We start from the raw sequence: 14,019 nt of genomic DNA, 5'->3' as shown, positions 1-14,019 counted from the left end.
ATTATAACCCAATATATCCCCTCCCGGTATCTCCTCATATAGCCCAATATATCCACTCCCTGTATCTGCTCCTATAACCCAATATATCCACTCCCTGTATCTGCTCCTATAACCCAATATATCCCCTCCCTGTATCTCCTCCTATAACCCAATATATCCCCTCCCTGTATCTCCTCCTATAACCCAATATATCCCCTCCCTATATCTGCTCCTATAACCCAATATATCCCCTCCCTGTATCTCCTCCTATAACCCAATATATCCCCTGCCTGTATCTCCTCCTATAGCCCAATATATCCCCTCCCTGTATCTCCTCCTATAACCCAATATATCCCCTCCCTGTATCTGCTCCTATAACCCAATATATCCCCTCCCTGTATCTCCTCATATAACCCAATATATCACCTCACTGTATCTCCTCCTATAACCCAATATATCCCCTCCCTGTATCTCCTCCTATAACCCAATATATCACCTCACTGTATCTCCTCCTATAACCCAATATATCCACTCCCTGTATCTCCTCCTATAACCCAATATATCACCTCACTGTATCTCCTCCTATAACCCAATATATCCCCTCCCTGTATCTCCTCCTATAACCCAATATATCCCCTCCCTGTATCTGCTCCTATAACCCAATATATCACCTCACTGTATCTCCTCCTATAACCCAATATATCACCTCACTGTATCTGCTCCTATAACCCAATATATCCCCTCCCTGTATCTCTTCCTATAACCCAATATATCCCCTCCCTGTATCTGCTCCTATAACCCAATATATCCCCTCCCTGTATCTGCTCCTATAACCCTATATATCCACTCCCTGTATCTCCTCCTATAACCCAATATATCCCCTCCCTGTATCTCCTATAACCCAATATATCCCGTCCCTGTATCTCCTCCTATAACCCAATATATCCCCTCCCTGTATCTCCTCCTATAACCCAATATATCCACTCCCTGTATCTGCTCCGGGATCCGGTATGAAGATCGACAGTGTCTAGGTCGACAATGTTTAGGTCGACCACTATAGGTCGACAGTCACTAGGTCGACATGGATGGAAGGTCGACAGGGTTTCTAGGTCGACATGTACTAGGTCGACAGGTCTAAAGGTCGACATGAGTTTTTCACATTTTTATTTTTTTATTTTTTCATACTTAACGATCCAAGTGGACTACGATTGGAACGGTAAAGTGTGACGAGCGAAGCGGTAGCGGATCGAAGGCACCATGCGAGGGGACGCGGTGCACTAATTTGGGATCCCGCTCACTCTACGAAGAAAACGACACCAAAAAATGTTTTTTTTCCACATGTCGACCTTTAGACCTGTCGACCTAGCACATGTCGACCTAGAAACCCTGTCGACCTTCCATCCATGTCGACCTAGTGACTGTCGACCTATAGTGGTCGACCTAAACATTGTCGACCTAGATACTGTCGATAAAACGAACCACACCCATCTGCTCCTATAACCTAATATATCCCCTCACTGTATCTCCTCCTATAACCCAATATATCCCCTCCCTGTATCTCCTCCTATAACCCAATATATCCCCTCCCTGTATCTCCTCCTATAACCCAATATATCCCCTCCCTGTATCTGCTCCTATAACCCAATATATCCCCTCCCTGTATCTCCTCCTATAACCCAATATATCCCCTCCCTGTATCTCCTCCTATAACCCAATATATCCCCTCCCTGTATCTCCTCCTATAACCCAATATATCCCCTCCCTGTATCTCCTCCTATAACCCAATATATCCCCTCCCTGTATCTCCTCCTATAACCCAATATATCCCTCACTGTACCTGCTCCTATAACCCAATATATCCCCTCCCTATATCTCCTCCTAAAACCCAATATATCCCCTCCCTGTATCTCCTCATTATAACCCAATATATCCCCTCCCTGTATCTCCTCCTACAACCCAATATATCCCCTCCCTGTATCTCCTCCTATAACCCAATATATCCCTCCCTGTACCTGCTCCTATAACCCAATATATCCCCTCCCTATATCTCCTCCTATAACCCAATATATCCCATCCCTGTATCTCCTCATTATAACACAATATATCCCCTCCCTGTATCTCCTCCTATAACCCAATATATCCCCTCCCTGTATCTGCTCCTATAACTTAATATATCCCCTCCCTGTATCTCCTCCTATAACCCAATATATCCCCTCCCTGTATCTCCTCCTATAACCCAATATATCCCCTCCCTGTATCTCCTCATTATAACCCAATATATCCACTCCCTGTATCTCCTCCTATAACCCAATATATCCCCTCCCTGTATCTCCTCCTATAACCCAATATATCCCCTCCCTGTATCTCCTCCTATAACCCAATATATCCACTCCCTGTATCTCCTCCTATAACCCAATATATCCCCTCCCTGTATCTCCTCCTATAACCCAATATATCCCCTCCCTGTATCTCCTCCTATAACCCAATATATCCCTCCCTGTACCTGCTCCTATAACCCAATATATGCCCTCCCTATATCTCCTCCTATAACCCAATATATCCCCTCCCTGTATCTCCTCATTATAACCCAATATATCCACTCCCTGTATCTCCTCCTATAACCCAATATATCCCCTCCAGGCCTCCATGTATCTCCTCCTATAACCCAATATATCCCCTCCCTGTATCTCCTCCTATAACCCAATATATCCCCTCCCTGTATCTCTTCCTATAACCCAATATATCCCTCCCTGTACCTGCTCCTATAACCCAATATATCCCCTCCCTATATCTCCTCCTATAACCCAATATATCCCCTCCCTGTATCTCCTCATTATAACCCAATATATCCACTCCCTGTATCTCCTCCTATAACCCAATATATCCCCTCACTGTATCTCCTCCTATAACCCAATATATCCCCTCCTTGTATCTCCTCCTATAACCCAATATATCCCCTCCCTGTATCTCCTCCTATAACCCAATATATCCCCTCCCTATATCTGCTCCAATAAGCAAATATATCCCCTCCCTATATCTGCTCCTATAACCCAATATATCCCCTCCATGTATTTCCTCCTATAACCCAATATATCCCCTCCCTGTATCTGTTCCTATAACCCAATATATCCCCTCCCATTATCTGCTCCAATAAGCCAATATATCCCCTCCCTGTATCTCCTCCTATAACCCAATATATCCCCTCCCTGTATCTCCTCCTATAACCCAATATATCCCCTCCCTGTATCTCCTCCTATAACCCAATATATCCCCACCCTGTATCTCCTCCTATAACCCATTATATCCCCTCCCTGTATCTGCTCCTATAACCCAATATATCCCCTCCCTGTATCTCCTCCTATAACCCAATATATCCCCTCCCTGTATCTCCTCCTATAACCCAATATATCTCCTCCCTGTATCTCCTCCTATAACCCAATATATCCCCTCCCTGTATCTCCTCCTATAACCCAATATATCCCCTCCCTGTATCTCCTCCTATAACCCAATATATCCCTCCCTGTACCTGCTCCTATAACCCAATATATCCCCTCCCTATATCTCCTCCTATAACCCAATATATCCCCTCCCTGTATCTCCTCATTATAACCCAATATATCCCCTCCCTGTATCTCCTCCTATAACCCAATATATCCCCTCCCTGTATCTCCTCCTATAACCCAATATATCCCTCCCTGTACCTGCTCCTATAACCCAATATATCCCCTCCCTATATCTCCTCCTATATCCCAATATATCCCCTCCCTGTATCTCCTCATTATAACACAATATATCCCCTCCCTGTATCTCCTCCTAGAACCTAATATATCCCCTCCCTGTATCTGCTCCTAGAACCCAATATATCCCCTCCCTGTATCTCCTCCTATAACCCAATATATCCCCTCCCTATATCTGCTCCTAGAACCCAATATATCCCCTCCCTGTATCTCCTCCTAGAACCCAATATATCCCCTCCCTATATCTGCTCCTAGAACCCAATATATCCCCTCCCTGTATCTGCTCCTATAACCCAATATATCCCCTCCCTGTATCTCCTCCTAGAACCCAATATATCCCCTCCCTGTACCTGACTGAAGACTTAAGGAGAGAGGATCGAACCTCCTTCCAGATTTTTGAAAACTGCTGTACAGATTGGTCAGCCGCTGGCATTTGAGATGCTGGAATAGGCTGGAAATCTGGTACTCTAGGATGAAGTCCATAGTTGGCAAAGAAGGGTGTAGTTCCAGAAGATGAATGATATTGATTGTTGTGACAAAATTCTGCCCAAGGAAGTTATTCAGCCCAGTTGTCTTGTGAAGAAGATACGTACAAGCGCAGAAATGACTCCAGATCCTGGTTAACTCTTTCTGTCTGACCGTTGGTCTGAGGATGGTATGCTGAAGAGAATTTGAGCTGGATCTGTAGAGCAGAACAAAAGGAACGCCAGAATTTGGCAACAAATTGGACTCCACAATCAGAGACGATTTCTATTGGAAGGCCATGAAGACGAAAGATTTCCTGAATGAAAAGCTGAGATAATTTACATGCTGAAGGAAGACCATTGAGAGGAACGAAGTGTGCCATCTTGGTTAACCGGTCAACTACCACCCAGATGGTGGTAAATTTATTTGAAAGTTGTAAATCTGTAACAAAGTCCATAGACAAATGGGACCACAGCTGATGTGGAACCGACAAAGGCATTAACTTTCCAGCTGGAGCTTGACGATTAATCTTATGCTGGGCACATTTAGAACATGAAGAAATAAAATTCCTGTACGTCTTTTTTTAATGAAGGCCACCAGTAGGATCTGGAAAAGAATTTGGAAGTCTTCTGAATTCCTGCATGACCTGCAAAATGGGAAGAAAGAGACCAATGTAACAATTTCTTACGCAAAGCAGGCTTGACAAAGGATTTCCCTACAGGAGGCTTGGGAACTATTCCAACTGCAGAAAATGCTACAGGATCAATGATGAGGTGTTTCTCAGTGGAAGTAGTCTCAGTGGGGGCCATTCCGAGTTGATCGCATGCTGCAACTGTTTGCAGCGCTGCGATCAGATAGACGCCGCCTATGGGGGAATGTATTTTAGCTTAGCAAGTGTGCGAGAGCATGTGCAGGGGAGCGCGGCAAAAAAGTTTTGTGCAGTTTCTGAGTAGCTCTGTACTTACTCAGCCACTGCGATCTCTTCAGCCTGTCAGGTCCCTGAATTGACGTCAGACTCCCGCCCTGCAAACGCCTCGACACGCCTGCATTTTCCTCACCACTCCCAGAAAACGGTCAGTTGACACCCAGATCCGCCTCCCTGCTGTCAATCTTCTTGCGGCCTCTGCTGCGATGGCTTCCCTTGCAGTTATTGTCGCTGCCTGGAGACGGGCGCAGTTGTGAACCGTTTGCATGGCTGCGAAAAATTGCAGCGTGCGAACGGGTCGGAATGACCCCCACTATCCTGTTCCATGCAATGAGAGAGAGAGCATCAGCTTTCTTATTCTGGACTCCTGGATGAAAGTACAATTTGAAATTTAAGCATGAAAAGAAGAGAGCCCATCTAGCTTGCCTCAGATTTAAACAGTGAGCAGACTTCATGTATAACAGATTTTTATGATCAGTCAGTATGGAAATAGGGTGAATAGCACCCTCGAGTAGGTAGCGCCATTCCTCGAGGGCCAACTTGATTGCGAGCAATTCTTGGTCTCCTATAGTGTAGTTACATTCTGATGGAAGAAATTGTGGGAGAAGAAACCACAAGGGTGAAGATGACCATCTTGAAAACGCTGGGAGTGTACTGCACCTACACCTACAGAGGAGGCATCTACCCAGTGCCGTTTCTAGCGGCAGGCGAGCCGTGCAACCGCACGGGGCGCCCGCCGCGGCACTTTGTGTGTCCTTATCTCCTCTCCTCCCTCTTCCCGAGCGCTCCTGCTCGGGGGGAGGAGTTTTGCGGAATGACGCGTTTGCGTCATGACGTCATGACGCAAACGCGTCATTCCGCGAAGCCCCCCCCCCCCCGAGCAGGAGCGCTCGGGAAGAAGGAGTAGAGGAGATAAGCCTGGAAGGAGGAGGCGGCCGGCGCGAGGGACGTGAGGCGGCCGGACCCGAAGAGCGGGAAGATGTAAGTAGTATATCTATCTCTCTCTCTCCCCCTTCCTCCCCCCCCCACTTGACACCTGCCTGCCGCACTGTGTAAAATGGGGATACCTGCCTGCCGCACTGTGTAAAATAGGGACACCTGCCTGCCGCACTGTGTAAAATGGGGGCACCTGCCTGCGTACTGTGTAAAATGGGGATATCTGCCTGCCGCACTGTGTAAAATGGGGGCAACTGCCTGCGTACTGTGTAAAATGGGGATATCTGCCTGCCGCACTGTGTAAAATGGGGGCACCTGCCTGCGTACTGTGTAAAATGGGGATATCTGCCTGCCGCACTGTGTAAAATGGGGGCACCTGCCTGCGTACTGTGTAAAATGGGGATATCTGCCTGCCGCACTGTGTAAAATGGGGGTACCTGCCTGCCGCACTGTGTAAAATGGGGGCACGTGCCTGCCGTACTGTGTAATATGGGGATATCTGCCTGCCGTACTGTGTAAAATGGGGGTACCTGCCTGCCGCACTGTGTAAAATGGGGGCACGTGCCTGCCGCACTGTGTAAAATGGGATATCTGCCTGCCGCACTGTGTAAAATGGGGATACCTGCCTGCCGTACTGTGTAAAATGGGGGCACCTGCCTGCCATACTGTGTAAAATGGGGATACCTGCCTGCTGCACTGTGTAAAATGGGGATACCTGCCTGCCGCACTTTGTAAAATGGGGACACCTGCCTGCCGCACTGTGTAAAATGGGGATACCTGCCTGCCGTGCTGTGTAAAATGGGGGCACCTGCCTGCGTACTGTGTAAAATGGGGATATCTGCCTGCCGTACTGTGTAAAATGGGGATACCTGCCTGCCGCACTTTGTAAAATGGGGGCACCTGCCTGCGTACTGTGTAAAATGGGGATATCTGCCTGCCGTACTGTGTAAAATGGGGATACCTGCCTGCCGCACTGTGTAAAATGGGGATACCTGCCTGCCGCACTTTGTAAAATGGGGACACGTGCCTGCCTGCCGTGCTGTGTAAAATGGGGGCACGTGCCTGCCGCGCTGTGTAAAATGGGGACACCTGCCTGCCGCGCTGTGTAAAATGGGGACACCTGCCTGCCGCGCTGTGTAAAATGGGGACACCTGCCTGCCGCGCTGTGTAAAATGGGGACACCTGCCTGCCGCGCTGTGTAAAATGGGGACACCTGCCTGCCGCGCTGTGTAAAATGGGGACACTTGCCTGCTGTAATGTGTAAAATGGGGACTTTTTTTATTTTTATTTCCCCCCCCTGTGGTGGGCGTGATGATATCAGACGAGGTCATGCCCACTTTAATGAGACCACGCCCATTTTAATCAGGCCACACACCCTTGTCGGGAGCGCGCGCGCCTTAGGCGCAAACATGCTTTTTCTTTTTATAGCTATGTGGGGGGGGGGGGGGGGGGCACGCAATTTTTTTTTATAGCAATGGGGGGGGGCGCATTTTTAAATCTCGCACTGGGAGCCAAATTGTCTAGAAACGGCCCTGCATCTACCTCCAGAATAAATGGTTGAATATCATCCGGTTGACGCAGTACAGGAGCAGTAGTGAATCTTTGGTTAAGCATTTGGAAAGCCGCCTCTTCTTACCAGCGAGATGGATTGGCACCCTTCCGTGTGAGAGAGGTAATGGGTGCTATGATGGTAGAGTTGTTGGGAGTGGCACTCTTGAATTGCTTGAAACTTGGCAGGATCCATTCTGAGACCTGAACCTGAGATAATGTATCCCATGAAGGAAATGGACTTGACTTCAAAAACACATTTTTCGAATTTGCAGTAGAGACAATTGGACCTGAGACGATTAAGTACCTCCTTGACTTGACTGTGATCTTCCAGATTATTGGCAAAGATAGGAATGGCGTCTAGATATACTACAACATGCTTGTACAGTAGATCAAGAAATATCTTAATGACATATTGCTGGAATACAGGAGGAACATTACTGAGGCCAAAGGGCATGATGAGGTACTCATACTGACCGTTGTGGGCGTTAAATGCAGTCTTCCACTCATCGCCCTCTCATATGGGGATTAAGTTGTAAGCTTCACATAGGTCAAGTTTGGTAAATATGGTAGCATCATTGACTCAGTCAAAAAGTTCTGTGATTGGAGGTAAAGGATAGCATTTTTTAATAGTAATATCGTTCAGGCCTCTATAGTCAATAAAGGGATGCAATCCACCATCTCGCTGAATACGTCTGCAAATTCTTCATAAGGATGAGGAGGAATATCCTGATGAGATGTACCTGTGGAATGTGTTGCTAATGCTTGTTGCAGGCAGGACTTGAAACAGGACAACCCCCAAGCAGTGATTTGAGAGGTTTCCCAATTGATTTGGGGATTATGCTTGCGGAGCCAAGGAAGGCCCAGAACAATGGAATGTGATACCCTGGGAATAATTAAAAAACTTAAAAGATTGGAATGCAAGGCCCTAATTTTGATTCGAAGAGGTTTAGTCTGGTGGGTAATGGTACCACTTAATATATGACTCCCATCTACCGCAGTTAAATAAACAGGTTTGGACAATCTTTCAAAGGGTAGAGCCCATTTCTGTACTAAATCTGTGGTGATGACGTTCCCAGCAGCACTGGAGTCGAGAAGAGCTGAAACTTTCTTGAACCTTTGAGCGACCTGTAAATAAACTGAAAAAATACAATCAGAATTTCGTGGAGAGGAGTTGAGCACCCCCAGTTGAGCCTCTCCTTGCTAGACTAGGAGCGGGAGTTTACCGAACGTTTGGGACAAGAATTGAATTGATGTGAAGGAGACAGTGCAGTAGGGACAAAGATTTTCAGAAAGTAGTCTTTGGCGTTCCAGCTGGGACAAACGAGAATGGTTTACTTGCATCGGTTCTTCCTAAGAAGGAGAGACCTGACGAGATGTTGACCCTGCTGATGTTTTAGGCAGAGAAAATCTTCCTCTTTCAATAGCTCGCTCCCGGAAACATAAGTACAGTTTAGTACATAGAGAGACTAAGGACTCCAACTTGTCTGGGAGGTCCCGAGTGGCAAGTTCATCTTTGATTTTCTCATATAGACCATTCCAAAACACTATATAGAGTGCCTCATCATTCCAGCTTAATTAAGAAGCGTATATTTGAAATTGGATCATGTATTGGCTAGAGATGAGCGGGTTCGGTTCTCAGAGAACCCCCCCCCGAACTTTGGCTTCCGAGTCCGGATCCGAACCGGGCTCAGATTTTCCATCTTGACTCGGAAACCCAAACTCGGCAAAACGTCATCATCCCGCTGTCGGATTCTCGCGGGATTTGGATTCCATATAAGGAGCCGCGCGTCGCAGCCATTTTCACTCCAGTCTTGGAGAGTGAGAGGACGTGTACTATTCAGTGTGCTCAGTCTCTGTTTATTGGGGTGGGAAAGTGGGGTGACAGTAGTTGTGCTGCTCAGTCTAGTCCATATATCCAGTGTAGCGGTAAATGGTGCTGTGTTGTGCAGACCAGTCCAGTGTAGTCACTCAGTGTATTGTGCTGCATCAGTTCAGGAAGTCACAGTGTTGGTGTTCTCTGCTGCCATATATCCAGTGTAGCTGTAAAGTGGTGCTGTGTTGTGCAGACCAGTCCAGTGTAGTCAGTGTATTGTGCTGCATCAGTCCAGGCAGTTACAGTGTTGGTGTTATCTGCTGCCATATATCCAGTGTCCTGTGTCATCAGTAATTCCAGTGGTGATATACGCTGCTGCTATATATCCACTGCTGCAGTATAACAATTATAATAACCTGTTAGGCTGCATCAGACCATTGGTAGTGTCCTGTGTCATCAGTCATTCCAGTCATTCCTGTGACACATATTGTCTCTTATAACTACAGAAAAATAATGGAGAACAAAAAGTTTGAGGAGAAAATAGGGAATGATCAAGAAGAACCACTTCCTCCTAGTGCTGAAGCTGCTGCCACTAGCCATGACATAGACAATGAAATGCCATCAACGTCATCTGCCAAGGCCGATGCCCAATGTGATAGTAGAGGGCATCTAAAATCCAAAAAGCCAAAGTTCATTAAAAAGAACCAAAAAAAAAGAAATTTAAATCGTCTGTGGAGAAATTTAAACTTGCCAATATACCATTTACAACACGGAGTGGCAAGGAACGGCTGAGGCCTTGGCCTATGTTCATGGCTAGTGGTTCAGCTTCACATGACGATGGAAGCACTCATCCTCCCGCTAGAAAAATTAAGCTGGAAAGAGCACAGAAAAGAACTGTGTGCTCTGAGATGGTATCACAAATCCCCAAGGAGAGTCCAATTGTGTCGCCAGTTGCGATGCCTGACCTTCCCAACACTGGACGGGAAGAGGTGGCGCCTTCCACCATTTGCACGCCCCCTGCAAGTGCTGGAAGGAGCACCCATAGTCCAGTTCCTGATATTCAAATTGAAGATGTCACTGTTGAAGTACACCAGGATGAGGATATGGGTGTTGCTGGTGCTGAGGAGGAAGTTGACAAGGAGGATTCTGATGGTGAGGTGGTTTGTTTAAGTCAGGCATCGGGGGAGACACCATTTGTCCTTGGGATGAAGAAGCCCATTGTGATGCCTGGGTAAACTACAAAAAAAGCCACCTCTTCGGTGTGGAATTATGTCTCCTCAAATACGGACAACAGGTGTCAAGCCATCTGTTGCCTCTGTCAATCTGTAATAAGTAGGGATAAGGTTGTTAACTACCTAGGAACATCCTCCCTTATACGTCACCTGCAGCGCATTCATCATAAGTCAGTGTCAAGTTCAGAAACTTTGGGTGACAGCGGAAGCAGTCCACTGACACCTAAATCCCTTCTTCCTCCTGTACCCAAGCTCCTGCAAGCCACACCACCAACTCCCTCAGTGTCAACTTCCTCATCAGTCAAGAATGTCCGTAGTCCTGCAGGCCATGTCACTGTCAAGACTGAGGAGTCCTCTCCTAACCGGGATTCCTCCGTAGGATCCTTGAGTGGAACGCCTGCTGTTGCTGCCGCTGCTGTTGTTGCTGTTGGGAGTCGATCGTCATCCCAGAGGGGAAGTCGTAAGCCCACTTGTACTACTTCCAGTAAGCAATTGACTGTCCAACAGTCCTTTGTGAGGAAGATGAAATATGACAGCAGTCATCCTGCTGCAAAGCGGATAACTGAGGCCTTGACAACTATGTTGGTGTTAGAGGTGCGTCCGGTATCCACCATTAGTTCAGAGTCACTAAAATATTTGTTTGAGGTACTGTGTTCCCGGTATCAAATCCCATCTAGGTTCCACTTCTCTAGGCAGGCGATACTGAGAATGTACACAGACGTCAGAAAAAGAGTCACCAGTGTCCTAAAAAAATGCAGTTGTATCCAGTGTCCACTTAACCACGGACATGTGGACAAGTGGAACAGGGCAGACTAAGGACTATATGACTATAACAGCCCACTGGGTAGATGTATTGCCTCCCGCAGCGACACCAGTAGCAGCACCAGTAGCAGCATCTTGCAAACGCCAACTCGTTCCTAGGCAGGCTACGCTTTTTATCACCGCTTTCCATAAAAGACACTCCGCTGACAACCTCTTACAGAAACTGAGGAACATCATCGCAGAATGGCTTACCCCAATTGGAATCTCCTGGGGATTTGTGATATCGGACGCCACCAATATTGTGCGTGCATTACATGTGGGCAAATTCCAGCACGTCCCATGTTTTGTACATACAATTAATTTGGTGGTCCAGAATATTTTTAAAAATGAGAGAGGTGTGCAGGAGATGCTGTCGGTGTCCCGAAATTTTTCGGGCCACTTTCGGCATTCTGCCACTGCGTGCCGAAGACTGGAGTGCCCAGTGGCGTAAGTTCGTCCTAGTCGCCCGGAGGCATGATACATTTTGGTGCCCCCCTACACATACACACACATACCATATGTAGCTATCCGGCACCCAGGGTGAACAGTAGCAGCGTGCTCAGGTACCTTTCCCAATAGTAATATAGATACACATAGAAAGTGGACGCACTCCAAGTCAGTCATTACAATAAAACAGACACCAGCATACCATTATAGTACACCTACAGTGCTCCCTCACCCGCCAGGTCTCCATGGAGATGCTTTGGCGCAGCGGTGTGCCAATATAATTAGTGTTCACTGTGGTATTTTTTTTTAGGGCAGGGTGCTGATCACGGGGAGGGCACATTTTTCATTCGGGAGGGCACATTTTTAAGTTAGATGGGCAAACTTAGGTACATACTATAATGCTTGGTGCTCCCATTCCTATGGCCAAAACATGGACAGTGCGCACCGAAGGTGCGCAGCAAAAATCTAGGGGCGTTGTTTCGTGGGGAAGGTAGTGCCCCTAATACACATTGCACCAGTTAGAACCTCCTATACACACTGCGCCAGGTAGAGCACGTTATACATATTGCGCCAGATAGAGCACATTATACACATTGCGTCAGATAGAGCACATTATACACATTGCGTCAGGTAGGGAGCACTGAGGCACATTGCACCAGGTAGAGAGCACTGAGACACATTGCACCAGGTAAAGAGCACTGAGGCACAATGCACCAGGTAGAGAGCACTGAGATACATTGCACCAGGTAGAGAGCACTGAGACACATTGCACCAGGTAGAGAGCACTGAGGCACACTGCACCAGGTAGAGAGCACTGAGGCACACTGCACCAGGTAAAGAGCACTGAGGCACACTGCACCAGGTAGAGAGCACTGAGGCACACTGCACCAGGTAGAGAGCACTGAGGCACACTGCACCAGGTAGAGAGCACTGAGGCACACTGCACCAGGTAGAGAGCACTGAGGCACACTGCACCAGGCAGAGAGCACTGAGGCACACTGCACCAGGTAAAGAGCACTGAGGCACACTGCACCAGGTAAAGAGCACTGAGGCACACTGCACCAGGTAGAGAGCACTGAGGCACACTGCACCAGGTAGAGAGCACTGAGGCACACTGCACCAGGTAGAGAGCACTCAGGCACACTGCACCAGGTAGGGAGCACTGAGGCACACTGCACCAGGTAGGGAGCACTGAGGCACACTGCACCAGGTAGAGAGCACTGAGGCACACTGCACCAGGCAGAGAGCACTGAGGCACACTGCACCAGGTAAAGAGCACTGAGGCACACTGCACCAGGTAAAGAGCACTGAGGCACACTGCACCAGGTAGAGAGCACTGAGGCACACTGCACCAGGTAGAGAGAACTGAGGCACACTGCACCAGGTAGAGAGCACTCAGGCACACGGCACCAGGTAGGGAGCACTGAGGCACACTGCACCAGGTAGGGAGCACTGAGGCACACTGCACCAGGTAGGGAGCACTGAGGCACACTGCACCAGGTAGAGAGCACTGAGGCACACTGCACCAGGTAGAGAGCACTGAGGCACACTGCACCAGGTAGGGAGCACTGAGGCACACTGCACCAGGTAGAGAGCACTGAGGCACACTGCACCAGGTAGAGAGCATTGAGGCACACTGCACCAGGTAGAGAGCACTCAGGAACACTGCACCAGGTAGGGAGCACTGAGGCACACTGCACCAGGTAGGGAGCACTGAGGCACACTGCACCAGGTAGAGAGCACTGAGGCACACTGCACCAGGTAGAGAGCACTGAGATACATTGCACCAGGTAGAGAGCACTGAGATTAATGTTTACAGCTGCAAAATACTTACAAGGTTAATTTAGCCCAGGGGGACTCTCATGTACGTACCGGGTCTGGCGGCGCACGGCTGGCCGACGTGGAGGGGTCCGGCAGGCAGCAAACGGCGGGGCGGCAGGGCGCACAAAAACGGGCAGGGCGGGATTCAGCTGTCTAAAAAAGGGGCAGACACCTAGCGTGAACACTAGATATATATTAAAAAAAACACAAACGCCTCATTCACTTAAACACTCACACACGTCTCACTTAAACACACACGCCTCTCACTTACATACACATGCCTCTCACTTACACACACCTCTCACACACGTG

This window comes from Pseudophryne corroboree, chromosome 1 (assembly GCF_028390025.1).
Source record: "Pseudophryne corroboree isolate aPseCor3 chromosome 1, aPseCor3.hap2, whole genome shotgun sequence".
Taxonomy (NCBI): Eukaryota; Metazoa; Chordata; class Amphibia; order Anura; family Myobatrachidae; genus Pseudophryne; species Pseudophryne corroboree.
This window is presented reverse-complemented; position numbering follows the sequence as displayed.